Here is a 27075-nt window from a genome sequence, read left to right on the forward strand (position 1 = left end):
ACTATGGCTTAATCTTTGTTGGTCTGGTTGGTGATTGAGGATTATGCCATTCACTTGACTGCCGTTTTCTCTCTGGCGTGTAATACGAAATCCACGTTTAATCGCCGGTAACTATCGAATTAAGGATCTCATCACCTTTTTCTCTGTAGCACACCAAAAATTCCAAAGCCGATTCCATTCAGATTTTTTTGTGAGTCCGGTAAGACTTTCGGCACCCAACGTGGTCAAACCTTTCTGAAGCTTAAACGGTTATGAATAATGCAACCAATAACAGCTCTTGAAACACCAGGAAAAAGAAGAGCCAGCTCGGAAATAGTTGAGCGACGATGTTTTCCGATTTCATCATCGACGCGTTTGAACAAGTTCTCTGTGATTATGGAGAGCTTCCCCGAACGTTCTTCATCATGCACATTAATTCTGTTATTTCTAATCGCACCATTTTCGGACGTTTCTTTCATCCATTACATTATCACCGTATACAGCAAACAATTGCCTATGAATTTCAGCCGGCTTAACGTTTTGATGGTTTAAAAATCGTACGACTCCACGTATTTCACAGACGGTGGCAACATCGATTCCCCTATTAATTTTTAAACGTAATAACTCATACGTAATCAAAGATACTACAACTCGAAAACAATGCAGTGTGTACTTTACTAGCGTGGCCATGAACGACACAGGTTTACCAACTTTAAGAAGATAAATTTTCTAGCGGTTTTTACTTTAGAGATATCCCTCGTATACTTTTTAGTTACGTAACCGGTGGCAGATGTAACCAATCGTTTCGCACATACAGTAAGTGGTAGTGGCTGGTTGAGCCGCCGCATCATTCACCGAAAAAATCTAAATTAAAAATAAAACAGAAAATGGTTTTCAAAAATTTATCTGAAGAGTATTTATAAGACCAAATCTAGTAAATACCATGTTTAGTATAATCAAAAACGTGAAAAAGTTACAATCATTGTTCAAAATCTTTATACCTTTCTTCACCCCTTTCAAGGTCGAATTTCGAAAAATCTAGAAATTATTTTTTTAATATTTACATAAAGATTATACACACTAAAAATCAAGTTGATATCTTCATATTTTACAGAGCAAATAAAAAAAATTATAAAATAATTTAAAAAAAGTAAATTTAATGTTACCCCATTTTTACCCTTTAAACTCGGAATTTCAAAAAATCCTTTCTTTATGTGGACTTACATCGTATAAGACAAACGTGTATACAAATGTTCATCAATTTATCTTTAGTAGTTTTTGCTGGGCGTTGATTATGAATCACTTACGACGTGGTTTTTTATTTACGACATACAAAAATATATATATACATAAATTATTTATATTATACATACATAGTATAAGTATTATTTACATGAATATATTTCGGAATTTAATAAAATATTATTTTTTAAGTCTTTTTCATATTTTACGCAGAAAAAAAAAATATTTACTCAACGCGACAAAATTTTACACTTTAAAATTTTCTTTGAACGATATTTTTTCATGAAGGTTGGAATGTTTTTTTTTACGCCTTCCTAAATTATAAATAAAATTTATTAAAATAAAAATCAAATACCATTTTAAAATAAAAATAAAAGTTTTAAAATATAAAACTTATAATACTTTTCAATTTCATCCTTTTTTAATTTTAACTTTTTCAGATTAAGAATCAATAAATTGTTGGTAAATATTTTTAATTTGACGCAGACTTCAAAAGTTTAAAATTAAATGAAAATTGAAAACATTTATTCCATTCTTTATATTTAATTTAAAAAAAAATCAGTTTCATTATTTTATATGGATTTTTTTTGTGTATTTTTCATAGACTTTAAATTAATTTATAAATACTTGTAACGTTCTACGAAATAGACTGAGTTTTGGTCGACAAGTATTTCACAGATTTTATTGGCAAAATCCCAGTTTATAGGTAACTGTTTATTAAACAGTTAAAAAAAACTGTTTATTAAACAGTTACCGATAAACTAAAAATATTTATAGTTTTGTCTTCATTGTTTATCTTACATTGAAGAGATGAGTTTTTCGTATTCCGTTTACATATATTTTTTCTTTATCTTTAAGTAACACAAATTGAATTATGGATGGAAATTATAAGCTGTGTTTGTTATTCACATTATTGGAATGATATTACAAAATACAGTATTACTTGTCTTTTAAAGAAACAGATGAATAAAAAAATATATGGTTGTAAATTAATTATTTATAAGTAATATGTACAATAAATATAGTTGTATTACAGTAGAAGGGTGACGGATGACATTGAAAGAATTGCAAATCTTGTGACGTCATCAACTAAATATGCGTATCCTATTATTACTCAAGTGAATATTACTGTAAAAGTAGTACATAATAAGCAGTGATAAAATTTAACGGACGTATTGCACGTTGCACATGCTTTATTGCAGTATGCACTTGTACACTTAATTGTTTCGTAAGCATTTTCCATACATTCCTTCTTAATTATCTATATATGTTCAAGCCAGTATGTAATTAAATTTCTGTTCACGATATTCGGGAATTAAAAATATCTAACACGAACTGAGATTTTAATTCAATTACTAGAAAACAATATTACTAATATTAAAATATTAAAATTTAGATTTTATTAATTATTTCTATACCGGATGAGCAATTTAAAACTAAACCGTTACATACTAAACACAGTTTCGGCGTGTAATATTTTATGAATAAAATAAAAACATAAATTAAATTAAATTAAATTCCGCATTCACAATATTAAAGTTTACATATTTCTATAAAATGTTCTGACTGAGCCCTCTGCGTAGTATTGAATTATTGTATTGTTGTGCTTGAGTGATCATACTAAGAGTTACCTGCCGCAAAACGTTTCCAATTCTGTTGATTTCTTGTTGAATATTTGTCTTCAGGGTGTCGATTATGCAGAGATTTGATTCATTAAATTTAATCCTTCAAATAGACTCTTAAGGAAAACGTAGCAAATACATAAATCTGGAGTACGTGGAGAACACCGCCCTCTGTTAACATTTCGTCTTCTGCAAAAGCCGTATTAACACGTTCTAGTGATTGGTTTGAGGTGTGACTTGTTTCATCTCTTTGGAAGAAGCGATACTCGTTTATACGATCTATTAACTGAGCGTAGAATTCTTTGAAAATTTTACTGTAAACTTCTGTATTGATATGGCGATTAAAACACATCGGCCCTATTATACGACTACCAGAAACAGCACACCATATGCAGATATTTCATTGTAAAATGTACCCTCATTTTTCAGTCATCTTGTACCTAGTGTTATGCGATTTAACATACCCAGCTTGATAAATAAAACCGTGCCAGATAAATAAATAAAATAATTTATATTAAAAAAAATATAAAATTGTATTAATTATATTAAAATAAATTTAATACAATTATTTTATTTAATTATAGAATTATATTTATATTAATGATTATTAAAATAATTTATATTATCCAAGGCAGATAATATACCAGATAGATAAATAAAGTAAAAAAATAAAAAATACATTTTTATTTGTTAATTTGTCTGTTTATTTCGAGTCTATCTGTCAACCCACAATGTTTTTATGAAGCGTTTTTATGAACGTCTTAAATAATTAAGACGTTCCTGATTGTCTGTTCCTTTAAAATTTTGCACAGTTGTTACACGATATGGTTTTAAATTTAATTGTTGAAGAATGTTACGGCCAGATGTAATTTACAACATTGTGTTATGATGATTTAGATATAAATTTTTTCGGATCTGCAGAAATTCTTCTTTGAGTATCGGTTATGACCTTTAAAGTCCTGGCGGAAGGTAGTAGCGTTAATATTTGATGTTCAAATATTAACTACAGTTCGAGCCGGCTCGGGTGGAACCGTATTATAATGTACGTATGTATTTTACGGTATTATAGTAAAAAGTAAAATAAAAAAATAAATGTTTATTTTATTTTATTTTAATTTTTAACCACTCCCGATTTCTGTGGCGTAGTGGTAGCGTCTCGGTCTTTCATCCGGAGGTCCCGGGTTCGAGTCCCGGTCAGGAATTTTTATACGCTACAAAATGTCATTCTCATATTCCACGTACAAGCTTTTTTTCAGAGCTTCTATGTAATTCATTAAAAAAATAATAATAATTTTTTTGAGATTATACTGCTGTACACATTACAAGCAAAATTGCAATTTGATATTTATTATTATAAATAATATTAATTGTATTAGTTCAACGGAAGCCAGAGAGCAGTATTTTCCTTTACCTCTTTTAGTTTTATTAATAAGAGAGCAATATTTTTCATCCACCTTTTTCTATTTTACTTATACCAGTTTTCCTTATTTTGAACCCATTAAAACAGAAAAAGTTTGAATTTTTCCATTCAAAGTTTTTCTGTTGACTGTTTTTCTGACTGACCGTTGCTGAAATACTGACGATCACCTGATTGATTAGATTTATATCTATTTTTTTTTTTTTTTTAACATATATTAGGTGTTGATTTATATTTCGGCTTCCGTGGCTCAAGTGGTAACTTCATCTGGAGATCCTCGTTTCGAATCCCCTGTTCAGGCACGGCATTTTTCAAACGCTACAAAATTGCCATTTCATCTCATCTTCGGAAACAATAGTTAGCGGTGGTCCTGGAGGCTAAAAAAAGTATTGATTTTTATAGGCTTGTTGAAATTAATTTAAATAAAAACCGAAGCAAAAAGTGTAAAATAATTAATTTAAATAACTTTTTAATGTAAAACTGTTAAAAATATGAACTAATTGTTAGTAAGCTGATAAAATATTTCTTTAAAATTTGAGAGCAAATTCAAATCCAAATATCACGAAAAATGTATACAACAAAATATTTAACTTAAATAAAAATAATGATATTCGATTACCCAGCCAATAAAAATGAAGTACATACTAAAATTGAAGAAGTAAACGACCCAGTCTTTAATGTTGATAATATTTGGTTGTATATCTCAAGGAAAGGTTAAAATTCAAATATGCAATTTGGCAATTTACCTTGAACGTTAGAGATATTGAACGTAACAAAAAAAAACATAAAAAGAATACTCAGAAAGGTCTTAGGGCCAACGGCAACGGAAGAAGTATATTTGAACAAACAAAATTAAATAAAAACACCGATAAATGATGAAGATATTGAAATAAAGGAAACCGAAAAAGCGAATTCATTGAATGGTCCATAACGACTAAAAAAAAAAAAAAAAAATCATCGTTATTTATGTGTGTTTTTGAACTTACAAAAATGTAACCAGTCGGAGCCAACCCAGGGGCTCCCCGAGGCCACAGAGTCTACCCCAGGCTGCAGAGCTCACTTCGCTCGAAAATTTATGGTACGTATTTTTACATGCCTCTTTTTTAACTAACTTAACACATTCAGGGAGTTCTGCAGAAACGGAAAAGAATGATAATCTGACGGTACCAGGTCCGGGCTATAGGTGGATGTATTAAAATCTCCCACTCAAGCTCTCTCAATTTCTGACGGGTAGTTAAATATTATGCGGTCTGATGAGGTCAGCGTGGTATGCGATACCCTATCTGTTGACCAGTTCAGGCAATTTCTTTCAAATTGCTAGGTGCAATCGCGCTAATTTTCAACAGTACAAATTTAAATCTATTGTTTTGTGTGGCGTCCGTAGCTCATGATGTACGCACAGCAATATTTTCCTGGGCGTCAGTGTGGCCGTTGCCCCAGACTGTGATGCTTCTCGTTTTGACCACAATCTTTGTCGCATATTGTTACCGTAAGTTATCCACGTAAATTAATTCAGAGAATAGATGTATGGGTCCAGAGAAGACTGGGTGAGATAGGTTTCTATATAACGCAGCTCCTTTCTGAACATGGCGAGTTTAAAGCCTACCTGCATCGATTTAGCAGGAGAGCATCTCCTCTATGCAGGTACTGCGATCTTGAAGATACCGTTGAGCACACCATCTACCAATGCTAGTGGTGGGATGTGGTCAGACAAGATGTCGGCTTAAGCTGGCTTTCTCTGGAAGAAAGAGTTCCATATATGTTGATAAGAAGATCGGAATGGGACAAGGTAGTACGCCTAGCAACAAGTATCCCGAAAACTAAAGCGAGAGAAGCTAGAGAATGGAACAGAGCCTGATTTAGGACCCAGATCAGTAAGAGAACTGAAGATCACCCGGCAAGGAATCAGAGTTGCATATAAAAGATCTGAGACTCAGGCGAAGAAAGTGACTTGAAGGTGAAGGGGCGAAGGACAGCCCCCTGTGGAGCCGTCCTGCGTCAGCACGTGTGCGGATGAGCGAAGGTGATGAAGTACGGGGACTCTGGACCCCTGCATCCTAAAGGCACCTCCTGAGCTCGCGCAATGCTTAAACTGTAGGATTGACCCCGGAGGAGGAGAAACGGTGAAATAGGAGTTTTAGTCCATAGGCTCTTAATAACATCTAGCCGATCCTGTGCGAGTCCGACACTTCCCTATTTATGGTGGGGGGGGGGGGGGGTTCGTAACGGTATTTCGTTACGTTTTAGTACAGATTGGCAGATAGAGATTCGATCGAGTAAATTTTTCTGAGACAGATTATTACTACCCAAATGTCCAGCTTCTTTTTGTATTTCTCTAAATGGTTTAGCACTGTTTGGTGGTGGATCTTTAAGTTATTGTCGATGTCATGACTGCTTACATGCTAATCTTCCTCGACTTTTGCCAGAATACGTTAACGCTATTTAGTGTGCAAAAGGCTCAGTACTTTTTAGACTACTCATTACTATATCTTTTGTACTTCTAAATAAGACTTTATTAGTCGGGAATATTTTTCAAATTTTATTACAGGAGTAGGGACAATATAATTCTCCATAAAACCCTAAAATATTCAATATATATAAATCTTTATGTTATTCTTACTGTAGAAAGAGTTTAAAAAGGTTTTCTTAATTCCAGTGAAACTTTTTTTTTAGAGGTGGTGAAAATATTTTCAACTTTATCTCTAAGGAGAACGTAATATGAATTAATGGTTTTATTTAAATGATAAACTAAACTAATGTTTTTAAATGTATTTCTAAAATGGGTTGAATAATTTAGGGTTATAATTAAACTTGTTTAATTATTTTTCGTAGATAAAGGAAATATATAACGTTATAAGAACAAAAATAATTTTCAATGTTCTACCTTAAGAAGGAATTAAATATTTTATTCTGGTCACAAAATTTGGGGGTTAAAATAATAATACATTAACCGGTTAGTTAATTTTTTTGTTGTTGAATTTTTTACATCCAATTCAAAAACGTATAATTTTTCTTAAAGGTTTAGACAGTTTATATGAAAATATTTTAATAGAAAAATACTGAAGGAAAAGTGAAAGAATGACATTGAGGCCATTTTAAATTAATCTTACTTGAAAATTGTTTTATAAAAAGAAGTATTATAATAATGAAAGATCAAGTAAATGATGTAATAATAAAGTTTCTATTACATTATATTGATATAAAAAATATTATATTTGATAAATTTAATAAACTGTAGAATTGTGAAAAACATTGTGTCATAATTACGTTATTCACAGTTAAAATATTTTAAGAAATATTGTAAAAATAAAAATACACGCTATTACGGTATTACAAGGTCATTGTTAGATGATATAAGTTGTATTGAAGATAGCGTATGTGCACGATTTCTGACAAAATAATTGAGTAATATTGTCTCACTCCTTTGTGTGTGTGTGTATGTGTATGTGTGTAATAGATTAAACTAAGGTATTATTGTATGAAATCTTTAATATTGGTTTTTTTAAGTCTTTTTTATATCATTGTTTAACAATCTCTGTTTTTAATACTTTATAACACCTACTGATATCCATAATTTTATATATCTTTTCTTTTTTGTCATATTTTATTGTTAACAAAAAAATATTATAATAATTCAGATCCACCATGTATCAACAAGTGTAACAATTTTTTATTTATAAAAACCCAGGGCTTTCGGGTATTCATACGAGATCAGGAATAGCAAAAATATATAATGCTGTACAAAACAACCAATTTAATTTTTGATTTCATATTTTTATCAGTTTTAAATATAAATTTTTTACTTCTGATAATGACTTGAACATCTGAAAGCGGTGAAGGTCTTTCTTTTTATTAAAGCATTTTGTTAGTAGGCGAAAGTTTTTCATTATGATTTTTTTTTTGTTGAGGTTTTAGGGGTAACGTTGGTCATTCGCTCCTTTCCACTTAAAAAAAAATGTGAGGCAAGACATCTGAGGCCTCGGAGATGGAATCATTTGATTCTCCGCAGTAAATCAAGAAGGATTCCTTACTATCGTCATCAGATGATACCGGCTGTGATGGTGCAATCAGGAGTGGATCAGAATCGAGACTCACTGCACTGCCCGCTAAAGCATGTGGGGCGGCTGAAACCCTGGCCTTCTCCCCTATAGCACCTCCGTGCTTTCGGGGGCTCCATTTTTGTTCGATTTAAATCTTATTTTTCTAACAACTTTATTTCCGGTTTCGCAGTTCCCTGAATGGGGATTGTTTCTATCTGGACTTTTACTTTAGTTGGCTCAGTCATTTTCTCAGTTTTGGGTTTAATTTTGCTTCACGTGAGAACTGGTCGTGGACTTATTTTTGGGCTTAAAGGAGTTATTTTCTTGAGAAATATCTGCTTTCATCTGCGTTAGTTTTGAACTATTTCCTCTTGATGGTCAAATTTTCAATTTGTGATCGATGATACGTTCGACCAAGCTTGCCAATGCCAGTTTGCCAGTTCAGAAATTACGTTCTTTGGTTTAAAAGAAGCTGCAGGAGCCTCAGAAACCTGAGCATACGATTTTAGCTTCAGTGATCTGCTGAACTCAATTTTTCTAACCTTTTGAATGGTCTTAACTTCGTGTATTGCTACTTCCTCCTTATAGATCATACAATTACGGGATTTAGCAGAATGATGTCCATGATAATTAACACAAACCAGCAGATCCTTGCAGGGATCATCCGGATGTAATGGATCACCACAGGGACATGTTTTCTTGTGCATCTCGCTACAGTATGTCCATATTTCTGGCATCCAAAACATCGCAATGGAGTTGAGATGAAAAGACGGAAATCCAGTCTATGAAAGCCTGCTTTAATTCTCTCAGGATACTTAAGATTGTTAAATGTTGAAACATGCGTCGCGGAGGATACAACTTCTCTGTTACGTTGGGTGTTCAAACGTCAACATACAACAACCCCTTGTTCCTGAAGCTCCTAGACGATCTCTTCTTCTGTGCAGTTTAGAAGGTCCCTACACACAACTTAGAGTTATTAATGTACCATGTGGTACAACCTTAACGTTGATGATTCCTATCTTCATAGCTTTCAACAGCCGTGAAAATTGTAGGTCATTGATGGTATCTACAAACAAGCTCATACCTGACTTCCTGGTCTCTTTTACAGGCTCTCCTGCAGTTTCCTATCCTATAGTCCTATATTAAGGACTATCTGTAGAAAAATACCCTTCATTCTTCTTGATCACCAGATATTTTGAATTAGTCCAAAGCTCTTAGATCAAAACTTATTTCGGATATTCTTCTTTGGCTAACTGAACTCGTTTTTCTTCCTTCTCTTCGCTTCTGAAAATAAAGGTTTTCCTGGACGAGGTTTATTACGTGAACCCTCTGTCATTTTATTATTATTAATAATATTAATGTTTTCTTATTTAAGTATTATACTAAAAAGTACAACTGTTTGATATATAATATATATATATATATTACGTATATATTATATACGTAATAATATATCCGATATATATGTTATATCCGTTAACCTATCGGATGATAGGTTAACGACGCGGGTCTTTAGTTTTTTAACAAATATGAAAGCGACTACGGATTGGGTAGTCGAAGTTAAGAAGGACCTCAGCGAACTACAACTGAACGAAGGCGATAAGTGTAACAGAACTGAGTTTAGAGATAAAATTAATAAACATATTTTCCGAAACTTACAGATAAGACTAGAACTGGGAGGCAGTGGACTGATGAACAAAAACAAGTTAAACGAGGCGAAATGAAATTGTACTGGGAAAACAGACGGAAGACATCTGTTGTGCAAAAAGTTCAACGCGGTCCAAAGAGACCATAACGAAAATAAATATATATAAATATATATTACGTAAAATAAATGTCATTATATATTTTTATATGTATTATGTTAATAACCTACGGGGTTATTATGTTAATAATTCTTTAAGTCGAGAGTTCTAAAGTTGAGCCATGGAAAGGCAGTTGATTTTGTATGGATTTGAATGCTAGACTATTGATTCCAGTATTCTTTAGTGGTTGGATTTCAATTAAACTAAATTGTAAGGAGTGGTCAACCTGAGTCTGTTGTACCCTTCATATTGTTTACCGGTTCATTTACACATTTACATTGCACTACATCTGCAATTACATCAGGCCTGGAAAGCCGGCAGCAATACTTGCATTTGTCTCTATACACTTTCCCAGACCCAACAGTAACTGGAATATCTGGGTAATCTGGGAATATCTGGGTAAAACTGGTTGAAAAAATATAAATATATATTTATTATATTATTATATTTAAAAAAATAAAATAAATATTGTTTAAAATTATTTATCTTATTGTAAGACGTCTTAATAAAGGAGTACTCTTTTGTGTTTATTCTTGCAGATCTTACACAATACGTTGTTTTCTATGAAATTTAGAATTATTTTATTTTGACCTTGAATTTGTGTATTATTTTATGCCATATTATATTAGCGTTTTGCTTTAAATGTCATTTTTCTTACCATATTTTTTAAGATGTTTTGTGCTTTCTCTCTTTCTTTACACATACACACGCACACACACAAATACACACACACACGAGTATATATTGAGAGAAAATTATATATACATTTATTTATTTTAGCTAATATGTTAAAGAAAATCTAAAAAAATATTCTAATTTAACAGTCAGAACGTTTAACCATCATAGTGGATAATGGTTAAGTTACAAATTTACTATAATTATTTTACGGACGTTGAAAACAATTTGGATTGAAGCTATTGTAAAATTCAATATTAAACAATTTATTGTTCACCATAGTTGAATCCCATTCGTTCAAAATGATTTGAACAATAGTTTTGTGTATTGTTGTATTTTGTGTCTTGTTCTAAAGCAAAATGTTTGAAATTTCTCCTCAAAATTGAATATTGTTTTATTTGAATCGTTTGATTTATTTCCTTAAGTTTTGTCTACGTGTCATTTCTGCTCAAGTTAGACTTTTATCATTTCGTATTCTTAGTTATTTCGCTGAACATTGTTTCGCTAAACATTTTTTTTTTTTTGTGATAAACATACCATTGTTCGCTAAACATTTTTTAAACGTGATAAACACGTTTCTTTACAAAACATGCCTGAAGGTGGCATGAAAATTTGTATTTTTTTTTGTTTTCATTCACATTTTCAATTACCAGTCTTAAATAAATTTCAAAGTACAAAAGAAGGCTTAACCAATAAAACATTAAGTTAATAAGTAATAATGCTACTTGTATAATAATAATCATTATTATATTTTCAAATTAATTATTTTTTACTTAACTTTTTTCTTAATATTGTTAAAGAAGAAAATTCAAATAAACTTATTGGGAAAGGCTTCGTTATAGAGTGTCGGCTGGCGAAAACGTTTACTCTGATTTTTGTGCAACCTTTGCTAGTGGCGCTGTCAAACAGAAAGCTAGGAATCAGTTTACGACCATGAGCCCAATTAAAATTGTCCTTTTTGCTGTTTTATTTTAATTTTAAATCAATACGGTACAACTTATCCAAAAAATATTATAGTATATTAAAATCACGATATCTTTTTGTACATCCAGTATTTCCATAGTTTTCTTTTTTTTACCCACGACGGAATGGAGACAGTATATGTGTTTGGGGTAAGAGGTTGTGTGTGTGCGCGAGCGCGCCCGTATGCGTGAGTTTTCCTCAAAAACTACTGGACCGATTTCAATGTGGTTTTTGCACTACATACATGTCACTTCAGAGGTGTCGCGCAGGTGTTGTAGCTTTGGTTCTCACTTAGTAGCGTAGTATTAATCTACTTTTATTAATTATCCCATGTAATTTATTATGTTGCAGTATTCTTTTCACATAGAAGAATAATGGTAGTATCACTGTGCTGTTCTTCTTACGTTGTAAGTATTATGATTGATGTTACATATTATTACTAAAGATTTTGTTTGTTGTACAATGTTTGGTTTGATCTGTGTATGTCTGACATGTTATTATTTCATTGATATAATATCGTGATGTATGAATCTGTGAGTAGGCGTTATTGCCCCTTCCAGATGAAATGCCACATTAGAGTTACCAGGAAGGTTGCGAAGCCAGGAGTGGAAGTTTTAGTCGGTACTGCGCAGGTATATATATAAGCATATAATAACAACTTCCGGAACCTGTTAGCGACCACGACACTGCTTAGGCGTTTGTAAAATGGATTCTCCACTTCTACATAAAAAGATAACGCTTCAGAGCAGGTTCTTAGACATGTTTTACGGTTATAAGCCACCAGGAGGCACTGGAGTAATGTGTTTCTCTAAAACGGCTGGGCCGATTTTGATGCGGTTTTTTACATAAGGTATCACCTCATTGTATTACATAAGTATCACATTAAAGCAGGTGTTATATAATTTTCCGTTATAAGCTGTAGATATGTTTCTTCAAAATGGCTTTGTGAATTTTTAAATATTTTTAATTTTATCGTTTTAAATGTGTAAGAGTGGCAGAATAAATGTAAAAATGTATTCTCTACTATATTACCTTATAACTAATTTTTTTATCATGTCCTCGCCCGATTTGACCTTTTTTCAAAATTTTCTAGTTATGGGTAGTTTTATAGCTAATAACTATTTCAGTAGAGAATATTTATTTCTAAAATTAATTAACTGTTAGGCATTTAATAAGAAATTCATTTTTATTGTAGAAAATTATTAATTTTCAAAGTTACCAAAGCGTCATAGATGTAGCGACTTGAATTTTATTTAATTATATAAAATTGACTAAATCTATTTATTTTTTTTTCATTTGTTTCATAGCTTTCATTTGTTTAATTAGGTTTTATGTAAAGACGAAAAAAAACTGATTTTCAGGAAAACATATATGATGATCCCTTAAATTTACAAGTCGCTATTACGAAAATACCTATCTTGGATTTCAACAGAAAAATCAAATGACTTAGAAAAACTTTTTTCATTAGAATAAAATACAAACCATTGAGGTGACGTCAGTAAATAGAAATAATTTCTTTAAAGTTATAATGCAATAAAATACATTTTAATTAGTTTGTACATATAAATCTTAATTAAAAATAATAGTTTTAGCGTAAAAATAGTTTTTGTTATTTAAATTATTAAATCCAGTTGTAAATGGTATAATAAAAACAGATTCTATGAAACAAATACAATAAGGAAATGCATTCTTACAATAATTTAATTTATGTTATAGCCTATTTGCGAAATATTTAATTCTATTTATTTTTATTATTATTATAACTTATACAATAAATTTTTAATAAAAGCAAAATGTATATATTAATAAATAAATAAACGTTGAACCTAAAAAAGAAGTCACGATTTTATGAATGTATATAAAATAGGCTAATAATTTTTTAAGATTACGGTGTGAAGGGTTGCATTATTATTATTAATAATAATTATAATTATAACGAAATTATTATACAACTTTTGACCTACTAGTAAAATATTAAGATAGATGTATTAGGCCTAATTATATGTGAAGTCTATATACGTCTCTATGTAATTTGATGATGTAATTTCCAGTTTATAAAAAAAAAATATTTTAATACTAAACAAAGTAGCTAATAAAAAATATATGTAAATGATTTTTTTTTATATGATTAAGTAAATGTTATGATAAATCATTCTTCTAATGTACCGACCGAATAAGAAAAAAAAAATCGGGTGGAGCTGTGTTGGGGCTCACGGCCGTTGGTATAACATGAACGTTACAGACCTTGGATGAAGTACCTCCGAGCTACAGACCGACCAACTTATCTGTAGAGGTAAATGGGAGAGCCACCATGGTTTTTTTTTTTGAGCAATACTGAAAGTTTCCTATGAAAAATTTTAGTTCCTTCATTTGGCCAACTCTATATATAAATTGGTCGGTCTGTATGCCAGCGAGTCGCTTTTAGTGTATCGGATTGAAATAAAAACGAGACATTGACTGTGTACTAAATTTAATTTTAACATAAAGCAGACACTAAATGGTACATGATATTTATTTCGAATAATATTCGACGACAATTTTGTTCAATATCAGCCTGTAATATGAGAAGTATGGCACATACGGCATAATAAACAGCTGTAGAGGTGCTCGAACCGTCAGCGCACCGTGCCAGCTTTGCGACGCTCCTGAAACAGTCTCGTTCACTCGACACCGGACGTCGGGGTACCTGTGCGTGGCATACAACCTCCCATTTCCAACGATATGCGTAATTTATATTTCCGGCTGGCTTTTGCACGGGCTGAGGTTGACATATTGAATTTTTATTCTTTTTTACATGTTTACTTGTAATTTCTTACACATAAATGTTGTCAAAAATACATCTATTATTACTTAAATCGATCTATCTCGACAAATTGTAAACACAAATACACGAATCACCGCGCTATCACGTCTTAAGTCGTGAGCTACACTAACTTTCTGTTCTGGTACCCGTATGTTTCGGTGTAATTTTAAAGACGTTTCGCATCAAAACACTCAAATTTTTAACAACGTCTATAAGTTTCGTCGATTAATACCTTAATTAATCTTATTAAAATAACAAATAAAAAATCAGGAGTGGGGCGATTTTATTCTTCTACCAATCATATTTCGTTAAAGATATTTAATGTCAGTTTTCATGACTGGTAGTATTTTATTAAGAAAAAATTTAAGAAAAACTAAAAATAATTTTTTTGAGTTTTTTTTTTTATTTAACTCAACTTTTTATCTATGTAAAACATGAAAAGAATTTGTTTTTAATATGCCCTACTAATTATTAAATACGTAAATTTTTTATCATTTTCTTCTCTAGATTTTACTTTTCCGCCTATTGCTATAGCAGAGCTATAGTTATAGAAGGTAAAGTGTGGAAATCAGTCGTCCAATTTGGGCATATGCGGGTTTCACCAGATTTTTACATAATGACACTTAAGGAATCCAAAAAACCGGATGGAAATTTTCCGGATCTTCGTATTTACCGCATGGTTGTCGGGGTGTTGGTTCTAAATCATCTTATATCTCCAGAACTACTGGACTTTTGACCAAACTTTGTCAGATTACTACTATAACTGGGGCATTGATGCCATTAAATGTTCAACTTGAAAGGTCAAGGGGGTGAGGCTGCAGAACAAGGTTACCATCTGTGTCGCGAGATTTTGCTTAATTAAGGTCATGTTTTCCTTAGGCATTTTTTTAACAATTAGAAAATAACAATAATTTTTTTTTTTAATTTCAAAATCACCCCCCCCCCTCCCAAATATTTATGTAGTAATCACCTGCTATGTTGTGACGTCACAGGTGTGCGGTAGAATTAAATAAATGAATAATATTTAATTTGTAAAAAATAACTCGATCTGGCCGGGTCTCAAATTCAATGGCCCGATTGACTCGGTACCTGATACGTTAAGCTTCGCGGCTGCACCAGTCTACCGACTGTACAAGCAAAATTTGTTCCATCTAAGTTGTGAAATTATATTAGTTTAGCAATTTCCGATTGTCGCCGCTAGTACTGCTTCACCTAATTAAATAATGCATGCGCGCGCGTTTTTAGAATCATTGAATTAAATAAAGAAAAAATATGGTATTTAAATAAAATGATAAATTAAGTTGTGTGTGTATGTCTGTGTTAGCCGTACATCAGAAACAACCCACACACAGCTATAGACGCGTCGTGGGAAAATTCCATAACTGTGTTGTCAGCTTCTTCTAAATTAAATTTATATCCATGAACATTTAAAGAATCTTCTTTTAAAATGATCTACTAATTATTAAATATGTAAGTATTTTTTCTCAAGATTTTTAAGCGTTTTTGTTTACAGTGTTTTTTTTTTTTTTAAATTGTTATATCTAAAATTCCTCTAGTTTTTATTTTTGGCTCATCCTTTTAATACGAAACTAACTAAACCTGATTGTCTTAGCAACCCTAGTTCGTCTTTGTACCAGATTCTACTACAAATTCATCTTAAGACCTGTATAAAGTTTGTAGTTTATGATCCAGTGGCGGCTCGAGTATAGGCACTGCGGAACTGCAGCACCCCTATTTCCACTTGATATTATCAATTACATTTAAGCCACACCCAGCCTAACCACGCCTAGCCTTAAGCCGCGCCTTAACCCAAGCCACGCCCAGCTTTAAGCCAGGCCACGCCTTAAGCCAAGCCACTACCAGCCTTAAGCCACGCCTTGCACAACTTAAGCCACGCCCAGCCTTAATATAATAAGTCATTTTTTCTTTAATTCTTTCTTTATACTTGTACAATATATAAGCTTAATGTCGGCAGCCATCCTCTAATTTATGAAAAAATACAAAAATATTTGTATGGAACTGTGCGCTTCACAGTTCCAGCGGCGTGGTGTTTGGCTGTTGTGCTCATGCGCATACAGGAAGCTGCACGCGAGGCTGTGAAGGAAAGAGAGCACTGTCGCTCCCGCAGTGCCGACCCTGGAGTTTTGGTGGAAGGTAGATTTTTTACTCTGCGTGTGTATGGAACGTTTCTTGTTCGTTCCCTTTTCTAGTTTAGTCGGTGAAAGGGATATGAAAGCGGTTTAGTTGTTTTTTCAGTAGCGATCAGAAGATGGCGGAAAGCAAGGGCTCTTTGATCGCCTAATCTTTCCAAAAACACGCTGGAAGGGCGAAAGAGAAGGTAATTAATAAAAACTAATTATGGATTTGTTTCTGTGTACATAGAAATTTAAATTAAGCACTGTTGGACTCTATATTTTTTTCAAGCGATCATTTTATTAAGTTATTATCTAATCCTTTTATTTTACAGAAAACCATGACCATGAAAAGGTCCAGAAAAAAAGTTTCTGGAGCAGCACCCACACTAACTTTAGCTACGAGTGGCCACTGATTATAAAATTTCTTATTTATAAATATCTGTACTAGTTTTTTTTTATTTTTCGCTTGATGAATTCACCACAAAAGCTCAAAAATTGTATTGGATACTTTTGTAGCGTATGCAAAATGCTACTCCTGAGGGATTCCAACCCGCGATCTCCGGTTGAAAGGCCGAGACACTGCCATTCCACCATGAAGTTTGTCGGAATTTATTAGCCCAGATAAAATTTATTCCCTTTTCCATGAGTTCTATTCTTCTTAATTCCAACTAATTATTTAAGTTCTTCATTGCTTCCATTCACTTATAGATTATCTACAATTTTTATTATTTTTGCAGCTTGTCTTCATTACACCTTTTATTCAACCATTTAAAATTTTTTAATCAATTCTTTGTTCACGTTAATATCCCAGCCGATTACCTTTCCTCTTCTTATTCAGCTTTGTTAACTCTGCTCATTTCTTCTCAATTTTTCCCTCTGTTTGCCCATTTAATCTTTACCATTCTCCTTCATGTCCAATCGCGTTCGACCTTACCCCCCCCCCCCCTAGCAGTTTTGTTTGTATCGATTTATCACATTCCTATTTCAACATATTTCATAATACATTTTTTTCAATCGAAATCTTAAAGAATAATAACCTTTTTTTTCTAATTAATTAATGGCTTAATTTTATTAATTAGAAAACGGGCTACCAATTCTTTAATAAAAATATGCATAACGTATTTTTTCAGAGGTACTAATAATTAAGGAGTGGTGTTAGCACTTCGGGAAGGGGAATTTGGCTAACAGTGGTAGTAAAGAAGAAATTTATAAAATATACAAAGGTAATATTTTATTTTTATAACACATTCATGATGAAATATAATATATTTAACACTTCTGAATATACAAACAGCAATATATTAATGCATATTCTTGATTACAAGTTTTTTTTTTGATATTGCAACTTATAAGCTTGCAGTTACAAATCTTAATTTTTTCTTTTTCTTTACACTTTACCGCACATCAAATAGAGATTTATTTGGTTATACGAATGGAAGAATACAAGAATTCATAATTTATTTATACTGAACGACAGTTACGTTATAACATGGATACATTATAGATTTGTGTACAATTCATAAAACAGACGGTATGTCAGACAACATATATCACACAAAATAAAAATGCTTCAACTATGGCTTAGATGCAATTTAATTTACATATCTGCATTATCATACTTAATACAAGGAGATGATGTCATTGTTTATTTTATTAGAAAGTGAAACTTGAAGGCAAATCTTTTTAGCTTTACCGGCAATAACAATAAAATCATTAATTTTTTTATTTTAGGGCGAGAGTATGCGTTTATTCGCACATGTATACATAACCTAGTTAATTAATAAAAATTATGGTTGGCCTATCATTATATATTGAGGATATACATATAGGATTTTAAGATAGGGACCAATTAACAACGATATTAAAAAAGGTACACCTGATCAATAGAAGACCGTAAACCCACCGGGTTGTTCTAGTGGTGAACTCGTCATCGAAACTGATTTCGTAGTCGAGAGTTCTAAGGTTTAGTTCGTAGCAAAAGCATTTACTTTTATACGGATTTGAATATTAGATTTTGGATACCGGGGTTTTATGGTGGTTGGGTATCAATTAACCACACATTTTTGACCAAAGATTGTACACGACGACACTTCATGTAAATTCATACATATCATCCTCTGAAGTAATACCTTACGATGTTTCCGGAGGCAAAACAGAAAAAAGAGAGAGTACAAGACCGTAGTACAGGTATAAATTCATTTTTTTTTAAATTCAACAATATATAAATTCGTCCTTTTAATTTGTAGTTAAATTTCGAAGAACAGCAGAGATTTTCTGAACCAGGTTTCCCCATTAGTAAACAAGTATTTTTGATAGGTTAGGTATTATTATTACTGCAATAGTGTTTCTGTGCAATTCGCTAAAATGTAAGAATAGCAAAAATTAACCGAAACGCAAACTGGTTTTATATGTTTATCTTTTTGTTATTAGCTATAAATTTATAAAAAAGAATAACATAAAAACGACTACATAAAAGCTCATTCAGTTGATTATTTTAACTCTCAGTGTTGCGTGTTTGGCATATTTTCTTAACAGTTTCTTTGTGAAGTCCATTGTAGCATGTTAAGGTCTGACGGTCCTTTTCTTCGTTATCGTTTCGTTCTTTTTACGGTCTTTCCTTAAATTAGTAGGATTTATTAACAACAAAAAAATTGCCTGGACGATGTTTTTTTACGAAGACTTCTTTTAATTGAAGCCTTCCGTTTCATTCTCTTCCTCAGAATATTTTTACAAATATTGCTAAACCTCTTTTTTTTAATTCCTGATTTGTGGTGCTAAAATTCTTCCCAGTAATGTTAAAAGTTAAGTATATAAAGCCTTTTATGTAAGGCATAGCCAATGTCTTCTCATTCAACATGCTACAAACAATATTTCTGGTAAAGAAGATACTAGAACAAACTACCTAGGAGTGTAATCCAGTGATTCCAAACTGTGCGCCGCGGTGCCCAGGGGAGCAGCGTCCTCTTCACAGTGGCGCCGCGAAATATTGTAAAAGCTTCATAATTAATTGAACTAAAACATTTATAATTATTAATTTAATGTTAATAAAGTAAACAAAATAATGAAGATACACGAGTTTTATTTATTTTTATCTCTTGCTTACGAGTTAATATCATACTTTTACTTAGGGTAGGGCGCCAAGGAAAACTTTTAATTGAAAAAGGGCGCCGTGACTCGGAAAAGTTTGGGAACCACTGGTGTAATCCATCGAATATTCATTTGAAACACGATTAGATTATGCATGTCGTAAAACGAGAATTGTATTAAAATATAAATCATATTCTGTGTAAATATCTTACGTGCTTTTCTACTGATTACTGGATGATATGTGTTTTTTTTTTTTTTTTAATTATTTGCTACTGGATTTTTCGGAGGTTGACTTTGGATTTTACTGGGAGAAGACCTAATTTCCTAGTAACATTACCAATTTGACACGCGTGCCTGGTTTTTATCTGACACAAATTATCTAGCCTGTTTTTTGGAACACTGCTAAATGAACCCACTGTATGAGATAGTAAGTAAGTAAAAGAAAGAGGTAATACATATATTCCGGCAACTACGTTCCAGGAAAGCTCTACGCTTCCTTCCCATTCAGTATTCAAATTCAGAAAACAAATTGATTACGCGATCCGTATCATTTATTTACATTTGAAACTGATATAAACAAACCATTCCAGTTTTGTTATATAAGTAACTATTGCAGCCAAATAATTCCTATTACAATAGACTTCTGTATCTATCATTTATCTCTTGATACTACTAGGAATTAGTAGCGATGAGAAAAATAAAGACAAATTATAGAATACAGTATTATATGTTATATTGTTATTAAAATCATTTTTAATATTGTATATATAACTTATTTAAATGTTTATCGCTATGAGATTGTGCAGCGCTAAGAATTTCTGTATAGATCAAAAGCAAAATTTACCAATACCGAATTGAACGTTTGTTTACAACTGTTGTTATAAATGTAAATGGGATGGATATTTACGTAACCTTTTTTTATCATTTAATTTTTTTTATTTCTATTTTATACTGATTTTTACAGACTACTGGAAGATTTGATTTCTTCCAATGTGAAAAGAAAAAAGTATATATTTTTAAAGAGTTGCATATATTAATTGCTTCCTAAAAATCACATCTGGCTTAAACATAAAAACACATTCTGCTTTAAGAAAGACAAAAGTAATTTATATTTATGCAATGTAACGTGCTTAGTTAAGAAGTAAAAAAAAAATTACGAACTGTTTGCTAAATTTTCTATCTTAAACAAAGATTCACATGCAGTAATTCATAGATTATTAAAATGCATGCTTCAGCACATTACAATAATGTTTTTTTTTTTTTTTAATGTTCGAAGATTTTCTGCAGTAGCATAAATTTTGATCATACATCTGTTGTTTTCACACAGTAACAATTATATAGTTTTATTTTTAGTATTTTGTATTCACAAATAAAATAATTTGGGGATTTAGACATTTCAGTAACAATTAATATATTTTTACTTAGGCCAGTAGTAAAAGAAAAAAATTGTTCCAAATGTTGTAGGGCAAACTTATGAGATTGATTCAGAGCATAAAAATAAATTAAAAAGGTTAATTATTGCTTATAATAAAAAGTAATATTAATTCGATTATTAAAGGACTTGAAAACAGGCAAAAAATTGTTAAATTCATAGTTTTTGCGATCCTTTTTAAAACGTTTCGTCATATCCCACTTTTTTATCAACAGACTTGAACGAATCACAAAAGCTTAACATGTTATTCAATAAAATATAATTCTATAAAATAAATATTTCCGAAGCTCTTAATGATTAAAAAGTCTAAATGGCCGCCATTTTGGAAATTTTAAATGTAAAATTTTCTAATTTCTTGATTTCTAGATGTGTTTGATACATATACAGTAATTTTTATTAAATTATTTCAATCCGTTTTTAAGATATAAATTTTTGTTTAAAAGCCAGAAAAAGATGAACAGAGAGGAAATAAAGCAAGACAGGGAATTTACCTGTGTAAATTTTTTTTTGTTTATTTTGATGTATTGAATCAACCTTAAGTTTGGTCGACACCTCCCAGACACCCAGGGAGCTATTGCCAGAAAAATGATGGACAGAGATGAAAATGAAAGGAGATAGGGAATTTGTAAACATAAATATTTTTGTTTATTTTATATCCTGAATCAGTCCCTTAAGTATGAATACCACCGCCCGGGACCCCCACCATAACATGAAAGTATTTACAATTTATTTGTTAATTTGAGGTTTTCAACTTAAAATAAATCCCATCACTTAGTTTAGTCTATAAATAATAATTTATTGGGAAACATTTACAAAACAATTTACAGAAGGTGTTGAAAATGATGTCCACCCATTTTTATGCACTTATCAACACGTTTGAAGGGTGTGTGGATTGCTCCTATAAACATTTCATTTGAGTAAATCCACAGAAATAAGTTTGGACTAGTCAGATCAGGGGATCTTGGTGACTATAATCCTTTAGAAATGATTGTTCCACCGAAGAAACCCTGTAACATCTTCATAGTAAAGCGAGCTGTAAGGTCAGTGGCACTGTCGTGTTGCAACCAGCAGCCACAATCACCCTCTTGCAGTAAGACTATGAACTGTTGGATAATTTCTTGGTAGACGGCAGCATCTACAGTTTTTATGAAAAGACAAGAGTCCTATTATTCTTCGCTTTGAAACCGCACATCACACCTCTATTTTTTGTGTGTAGAGGAGATTCAAAGAAAATGTGAGAGTTTTCAGTACCCTAGGTCTGGTAGTTTTGACTGCTAATATACCCACCAAGGTGAAACCTGCTTCATTTGTGAAAATCTAAAACGCCAATTTTGCCTCTAATAAAGTTAGCTTAAGTTAAAATCAGGCTGGAAGGCGATCATTACGTATGTGAAAATCATGATGAGAGACCTCCAAGCATGGAAGCAGTCACGAAATAATAGTCGGCGTCGGAGAGTGCGGGGACGGACAGATTCGCGAGTGAGCGACTAGGGGGTCCACCGTACATGTGGGGGTCGCCTTGACGGGAAGAGGCCGCGGGCACATTGCTCCCGTATCTGATTGCGTCCGCAGGTAGTAAGTATATGGGGTATGTATATGTCCGGTTAGTTTATGATGTAAGTTTGCTACACTGATATTATGATGTAATTTTTTTTTTTATGTATATATTTTAGTATTTTGCTTTTGATGTATATTATGTCTTTATGATGTATATCTGATCTTGGGCTAATTCCCTTTTTCTTGGGGCCTTATTTTAGTATGTGGTATTTTGTATCTTCTGCATTCTGTGAGGTTTTGCTTATTGGCTGCAGATTTTTTTTCTGCTGTCCGATGTATGCATTTTTAGTGTTGTGTTGTCGCACTGATCGTGTAATATTAATGAATGTCTCTTTTCAGGCGTATTTTTATGTCCTTGATGTATTTTTTAATGATTTTTCTGTGTTTATATTGTTGTGAGACTTGTTAACCCCCCATTCCAGAAGGAATGCTTCGTTAGCGGTTCCAGGAAGGGTGGTAGCCAGGGGTGGCGGTTTCGTCGGTAGTGCACAGGTTTATATACGCATGTTAATAACATCTTGCGGCACCTGTTAGCGAGCCCGACTTTGCTTAGGCGTCTGTAAATGGGATTCCCCACCTCTTTAAAAATAAAATGTTAAAAACAGGTTTTAGCGCATGGAAAATCCGCATTCGATATGGTTATTTCAGAATGTCCCTCACTGCAGTGGGGGTTGAACCTTGAAAAATGTTCTTTTCCTGGCTTAGTCTACGAAAACATTTATGAGGAGATCTAGTAACTGTAGTTTTAATGTCCTATACAAACTGCGTCGTTAAAACCGACCTGTGTCGTGCACGTTTCTGATCAACAACGACCTGTTCACGAATTTTGTTAATTAACTTCTGAATAACACTTTTCACTGGTGCTCCCTTTTCAAATTTCTCCCTGAATTTACCGCATTTTAATAAACAACAACACATGATATGCAGTCTTGTTCAAAATCCAATGCTTAACATAAACTGACAATTCACAATTGTGCAGGCAATAAGCAGTCCTCCCTGCTCCAGCTTCAGTCTTACCAATATCTTACACAGTTTTTTACCCATTTCACACCAATATATGAATTTTAACAGAAATACGCGTTTAGTATATACTATTGATTGATGGGGGCCTCCTTTAAGTTGTAGACTCTGTTAGTAAGTATTATTCCATTTTTAAAAATGGAACAAAAGAATAGCGGTTCAAAGTCAGTTTTCCCCATTTTGGAATTAGGCCTTGGCACATTGTTACTAGATTGATTGAAATTTTATTTGAATAGTAGACTTAGAGAATCCTGGATTAAACATGTATACTGAATTTCTGTAGAATATTTCATCCCAGTTTTAAAATACAAATTTCAGTTTTATAAACAGACACGTCGGACTTGTTAAAGTGGACAGAAAATTTATTTGTACTTAGATAGGTAAATATTAAATTTTTTCTAGATTTTATGCTGAATCGATTTCCAAAGTGATTAACCTCAAAGTTTTGATCTTCTGTCCTTATGAACTATTTATGGCAGCGTTTAACTACTGAATTAAACAAATTTTTCTATCAAAACTTTGTCCTAATTTATAAAATTAACTTGGTTATCAAACAATAGCTCTAAGTAGTTCAAGTAACTTGAACTTGACAATACGATATTTTTTGTCGATTACCAAGACGGAAAATTCCAAGACTTAAAAAATAGGAATGTGGTAGTTCCTGTTGATTCTAGGCGTCTTATTCATTAAAAAAAGTGGTTTCCTGAAGTAGCCTCTACTTGTAAAGCTTATTGGGGAGTTTTGGGGAATCATATTGGGAAAATATGTTGCTTTTACACATAGAAATAGCCAATATCAAATACAAGATGAGAAATAACTCTACACTAACAAAATTCATGATATGAATTGTTTGTTACAATCTTGCCCATGAAATATCTCCCAAATATTTTTTCCATCCCACACCAAACATGAACTTCAGGTGCATTAAGTAGTTTTTCATATTTAATTGAATTTTTTATCAGCCAGTAAAGATAATTATGATAGTTTACTTGGATATTCATTATGAAGCATTCTTCATCAGATGATTGCATTTGAAGCATTCTTCGTTGAAGTAGAAAAATGAGGTGAATAATTATAATATTGTTTATTATTTCACAACAAATAATAAACCCCTCACAAAATTCCATATTTCTATCAAAATCATATTAACAAATTGCATAAAATAATCTTGGCTGAAAATATTTAAAATTTAGTTCCATTAGAATTTTTTGAAAAAACTTCTGATTATTTCCAGCCAAATGTAAGTTTTCTGGTTGACGTTTACTAATACTCAATAAGTTGTTTTTTTTTTTTAATAAGCAACTACCTCTAAGCTTACCTGAACGTGAAATATCTTTAATTCCTTTATAATTAATTATTGTTATGTAGTTTTCTTAAATTCTGACCGGTCATTAATGGAGAATTAAAATATCTAGCACGGAATTCTTGCTTGGGTGGCAATTATAACTCTTTATTAATTTTCTATCATGATTGAAGAATAAAGATTTGATTTTTTTTTCTGTAATCAAATATCATTTCTAAATATAGACACAGAAATGAACTTAGCAACGATTGAATAATAATTATTTAAATTGATTTTTACAAGCTGCAAAACCAACATTTTCACACCTTTAGAGAATTTTGATCTGCATTCAAGAAAAACTGAATTTTGTTCACCTTGTATATATAAATATTCATTTTAACGTATTGAAAAGAATCGAACAAGTAAATAATACTAATACAATAGATTCAGTAATAAAGAAATGAGATAGAAATAACAGGAAAGTTAACCTTCAGTAAATGATGGGAGGGATTTGAAATTGTGATAATAAGATAATAAAACCTTTAATAGTACTAAATTATTTGCAGCAAATACTTTATTTTTAACAACTTAGTAACTGTTACCTATCACTTATTATTATAAAATAAATTGTTTCTGAATGTTACGAAACAAATCCTTTATGTCATTGCTATTTCTTTTACCTGCAGTAACTTAAAATAATTTTATCTACTATATTTTTTCTCAAGTTATTCTATTTACAGGGCTCTTTAATATTCTAATCTCCTAAAAAGTCCAAAAAAGTGTTTTGTGTTTTATATATATATGCAGAATGTATCACGAAGTTCTTTTGGAGCTTTCATAATCTATACTACGCCTGAAAATAATGGAAAAATTTCATATAAATGCTTAAAATGTCTTAAAATGCTTCGTTTACGAGCTATGGCTAGTGAAAAATTTCGCTTGGATTTCAGCTACCACGGTGAAATGAGGTTCTATTAAAATTTTTAAGACGTTAATTGAAGAGCAGAATTAGTGATTTCGTGTTGTTTTTTTTTGTTTTGTGAAAAATTGTATAAAATTGGTCAATCGTATTATCTTATCTTATTATCTTATCTTAGACTATTTTGTTACGAATTAAATTCTCTACAAGTTTTTTTAAATGTTCTTTGTGTTTAAGACGTCCATTAAGAAACCCATTTAAGAAAGTTATTTGATGTCAAATATAAAAACAGGGTTTTTACTTCAATTTATTGATTTTCACCAAAGGTTTCTCAAAATCTACTGTAGATACGATTCTAGGACAATTTTATTAGATTTTTCAGGTAAACAACCATTAGATCTCACTAATTCTGTCCCTTATTTAACTTCCTAAAAATTTCTACACGACCTCATTTTACGGGTGTAACTGAAATCGAAGCAAAATATTTCATTGGCCTTAACTTGCAAATAAAGCATTTTAGGACGTATGTTTATACGTATTTTTTCCATTATTTTTACGAGTAGAATAGGTTATGAAAGTCTCGGGAGAACTTTGTGACACTCTGTATATAAGATTTTTATCTTGTTTAATTTTTTTGGTGGTGATTGTATAATTTTTTTAGGGTTATTTTTATTATTTTATTTTTTAGCATTCAGAAAAAAATATGTTGTTAAAAAATTTATTAATTTACTGAAAGGAAAGCAAAACAAAATACATTCTGACATAATATATAATAATATATCCATTTACACTGATATAATATAATTATAAATAGGATTGTATCAGTACTGCACAATATATTTAATAATTAATTTATCAGTACTAAATTAAAAACAAGTTTAATAATTAATTATTAGCGACTCCCTTGGGTCTGTCTTCCAAAACAAAGTTTTTCGAAGGAGGTTTATTATTAGAAATAAACACTCTTGAGTTCTTTTTCTCTATTTAGCTGAAATGTATATTTTGTCTTCAAACCAGCCACTGCAGAAAATCCAGTTTCGTAAAGGTAGGATGCTGAAAATTGTAATAGTATACGAAATGCCCTTGTTTTCAGTGCA

General features: G+C 31.6%; 1 long non-coding RNA gene across 1 annotated transcript in view; it reads left to right on the forward strand.

Annotated features, from left to right (window-relative positions):
* Window positions 1-27075, forward strand: part of LOC142331430 (uncharacterized) — a 270759-nt gene that overhangs the window by 136243 nt on the left and 107441 nt on the right. The window contains exon 2 of the long non-coding RNA XR_012757995.1: window positions 12095-12150. This is a non-coding gene — a long non-coding RNA (uncharacterized LOC142331430). The remainder of the gene's footprint in view (window positions 1-12094; window positions 12151-27075) is intronic.

This window comes from Lycorma delicatula, chromosome 10 (genome assembly GCF_047948215.1).
Source record: "Lycorma delicatula isolate Av1 chromosome 10, ASM4794821v1, whole genome shotgun sequence".
NCBI classification, from domain to species: Eukaryota; Metazoa; Arthropoda; class Insecta; order Hemiptera; family Fulgoridae; genus Lycorma; species Lycorma delicatula.